The following is a 4,245-nucleotide window of genomic DNA, read 5'->3' as shown; positions in this document are numbered from 1 at the left end:
TTGTAGGATCGTTGTTGAACCCGAATGAGTCAATCAGAAGAGTTGTTCATCCAATTCAAAGGCGGAATCTATGAATCAGACGCTCAAACTAATTATAATGCTTCTTTGATTGATTTTAACAATGTTTACAACCTGAAAGCAAATTGGCAGCACTTCGTTACAAGTTCCAGAAGTTACCAAATGAACTAAACATGCACCTATTTATAGTATGAATAGTTTCGCTTATATGGACTGTCCATAAGAGCGGAACTATTTGCTAGGGTTTCGCTTTTATGGACAATGTCCATATAAGCGGAACTTCTTGCTAAACCACCAACTTTCGTTTCTCGAACCTCGTGCACTAGATATCCTATCCTATTCTATTCTATTACATGATACAAGACGAAGTCAATAGACGTAATGCACTAACAGCTACTGTAATAAAAGCTGAAGGAACGAAAATAATTGAACAGTTTGAAACGTAGCAATGATCGAATTAATACCCTGGATCCGGAGCAGCGTCTCCCTACTTTAGAATTCGAATTTGAGCAGTAAACTTTGTTTATGAAAGAAAATCTCGAGCACCGATGAACTGCTCATGCCCAGTCAATTTATAGCAACTTTTTGAGTTTTACGCGGCCCGCGTAAGCCTTAACAAGGCCTTTACGCGGCCCGCGAGAGGGTGTGGATCAGATCGGGATTGCTGAGTCATCGAGGGTCTTGACGCGTGTAACGACACGTGGCCTTCATGCACATCCGGAGACCTTCAAGCTGTCGCGGCCCACGTAGGGTTTCCTTATTCTTTACGCGGCCCGCTTGAAAACCTTCATACTTATCCGGAATAATCTTTAAGTTGACGCGGCCTGCGTAAGCCTATGCTTACTTTTACGCGGCCCGCCTGAAACTTGATTTTCTTGTTTTCTTGGTTTTTGATATGCGCAAAATGCAACATATACATTATTTCAAATGTGGCATAAAACTAACCCTTTTTTAGTACTAATGTTGGAAAAAGTGTGTTTTTGTCTTCCTTTTGTATTTTCAGGATTAAATGAGCTCAAATTAACAAAAGAAGCAAAAAGACAGCAAAATCTAACATAAATACAAGAAAAGGATCAAAAGTGGAATGCCCGACCCCTCAACAGCATCTTCCCAAGCAAAACCAAGGATACAGAAGACTGAACACGCCCCGTGCTCAGCGAGCACGGGGCCGTGCCCAAGAAGCAGCAGAAAAGACAAACCATTAGAAGCTTCTATTGCCCACCACGGGGCCCTGCCCAGTGGACACGGGGGCGTGGTCATACTCCTGCAGGCGCATTTATTGTAATTGCGAATTACAATTAATGAGGAGAGAGACAAGGATGGACACGGGGCCGTGCCCGAGCTTCTGTTCAGCCTATAAATAGGAGTGCTTGGAGACATTTCATCTCATCCCTTGGCACACCACCTCTCTCACACTTCACCCACCACCCACCACCACCATAACACCATCATCCACCACCATCATCCATTATCCATCATAGAGTGTGTGAATCGTCTCGGGATCCAAGATTGATCGTAAGAGTTCTTGACAATCAAAGGCCATGTTTGCCTAAGTCTCTTACATCACTTTGTGAAGACAAGTGTTTAGTGTAATACTTTTTATTTTTAATCTTTTGCACTTTTTAATTGGTTTTGTATTAATGACTTTAATTACTAGTTTCTTATGTCGAAGGTGATTCTTCCTTATCGTTTGTCCGTGGTGTCTTGGCATTATTTTACTGTCTATATAAAATAAAAGATTTTCACCATTCATATCTCCACGGTCTATATGGAGGTATGTTGGCTACCTGGTCGGGGGTTAAGGGAACGGTTTGGTAAGAGTCTTGTCGTTATTCAGCGTTTAGAGATCCTGCAAGGGACCTGGGTCAAATTTAGTAGGACCACCTTCAATACCCAAAGGTATTGCATGGAGGGGGTCCAAACTCTTTGATCCCCTCATAAGTTAAACTACTATTAAAACTTTAACCCAGCTATTTAGGACTGTATCCCTGCTGACTCAGACTACTTAGCTGAGGGTAATGTCGCCTTCAAAAGAGGGGCCTACCACATTATGTATTAATAACTTAATTAATTATCTTTCAATAACCCGACCCTTTAGGATTGTATCCTTGCTGACTCAAACTACTGGGTTGAGGGTAACGTCGCCTTCAAAAGAGGGGCCTACTACAATAACTAAGATAATCTCTTAAATAAGTGCAAAAGTGCGAAAATAATCAAAGGTTACACTAACACACGAGTCGGATCCAAGTGATTCATCTTGTCTATCTGTTTTTATTTTTATTTTTATATTCAACATTTTAGTTAGTTTTATTTTCTTAGTTTAAAATCTTTTTCTAACATTTTGATTTGATTAGACGTTGAGGATAAACCGGTACTAAAAGCTCTTGTGTCCTTGGACGACCTCGGTATCTTACCAACACTATACTACGTCCACGATGGGTGCACTTACCCATATGTGTGTTTAGTGTTAGTAAATATCGTGTTTTATAAATTTAAAACTTGGCTAAAAGTGTAAAACGAGCTTAAAATATACATCCAAATTATAACACACTTCACGCATATCAAGTTTTTGGCGCCGATGTCGGGGACACAAGCATTTTAAGAAAGTTAGGAATCAACGGCCTAATCATTTTTTTTATTTTCTTTTTAATTTTTAGATTTTCTGAAATTTTCAGCTTCTGCAGAGCTCAGCACGGGCCGTGCCTGATCGGACACGGGCCGTGCCCAGCATTGGTACTGGCAGTTTTTATTTTCTGAGTTACAGAAGGCTGAGCACGAGGCCGTGTCGGTGCAACACGGGGCCGTGTCCATCTTTCAAGTAACAGGGATCCGGAAAACAATCACTGTAACTCCGACCACGGGCCGTGATCACTAAGCACGGGGCTGTGGTGAACTTTCTGACCAACATTCTTTCTTTTGTTTTTTTGTGACAGGACTTGGAACCAGACGCCACCTCTACGTAGTGTATGAGCTCCAGTTCTAATAAAGACATAAAAGAACCTCTAGAAGAACCCGAACGCTTTCTCAGAAAAAGACTAAAAGCTAAAAACCAAGAGAAGGTTTCGGGGGACCCACTTCCAATGGCGGACCAGCGTACCCTCATGGATTACCTACGACCCACTGTAGGTAACCTTGGCGCCGCTATCAATGCACCGAATGTCGAAGCCAACAACTTCGAACTTCGGCCACATTTGATAAAGATGCTTCAAAACTCTACAACCTTTCATGGGCTTGTGGACGAAGATCCCCATCTACATATCACTAATTTCTTAGAAATATGTGATACCTTTCGGATCAATGGAGCATCAAATGACGCCATTCGCCTTCGAATGTTTCCATTTTCACTAAAAGACCGAGCAAAAGCTTGGCTTAACACCCTCCCAGTTGTTTCGGTAAACACCTGGGATGAACTAGCCCAAAAATTTCTATATAAGTATTTCCCTCCCGCTAAAACGGCTAAATTAATGACTGAAATTAATACATACTTGCAAGACGAGGGGGAATCCTTATATGAAACTTGGGAAAGATTCAAGGAGCTATTACAAAAGTGTCCTCATCACGGTCTTGCGGTGTGGCAACAAGTATCCACTTTCTATAATGGATTGTTGCCACATACTAGACAAACACTTGACTCTAGCTCCGGGGGACTTTTTGGTAATCGCCGCCCGCAAGAAATATATAATCAAATTGAGGAAATTGCTCAAACCAAATTTCAATGGCACACTCCCCGAGGCAATAAATCTATTGCCCCGGGCGCCCATAAGGTTGATGAAAGCACTTCTTTACAAGCCCAAATCGAGGCCCTTTCTTCAAAAGTTAAAAAGCTAGAAATGACAAAAACAGTCTCGGTTATGGCTTGTGAAGGGTGTGGTTGGCCACATGAAAATTGGAGTTGTATGAAAGAAACAGATGATCAAACAGAGTCGGTAAACTACATTGATAATAGACCTAGGCCGTCGGGTCCCCCAACGGGCACCTACAACCAAGGATGGCGTAACCACCCTAACCTTGGTTGGAGAGAACCCGGCAATAGTAGTAACCAACAAAACCTAAATCAACGAACAAACTTTAAACAACCAAGGAATGAGTCACAAAATTTTTCTCAACAACAAGGTGGACGAGAAAGGCTTGAAGATACTATATCTCGCCTCATCTCCGACACTGAAAAGAAAAACTCGGATAGGTTTCTACAATTAGAATCAAATTTTAGAAATCAACAAGCTAGTA

At 41.7% G+C, this 4,245-nt stretch overlaps 1 non-coding gene across 1 annotated transcript; it reads right to left on the bottom strand.

Annotated features, from left to right (window-relative positions):
• Positions 1-3,476: 3,476 nt before the first annotated feature.
• Positions 3,477-3,583, bottom strand: LOC118489532. Its single transcript, XR_004887552.1, has one exon. It is a non-coding gene; the product is annotated as a small nucleolar RNA R71 (small nucleolar RNA).
• Positions 3,584-4,245: the final 662 nt, after the last annotated feature.

Source organism: Helianthus annuus, chromosome 17 (genome assembly GCF_002127325.2).
Source record: "Helianthus annuus cultivar XRQ/B chromosome 17, HanXRQr2.0-SUNRISE, whole genome shotgun sequence".
Classification (NCBI taxonomy): domain Eukaryota; kingdom Viridiplantae; phylum Streptophyta; class Magnoliopsida; order Asterales; family Asteraceae; genus Helianthus; species Helianthus annuus.
Note: the sequence above shows the minus strand (reverse complement) of the source record. Positions and strands in the feature narration are given on the sequence as shown.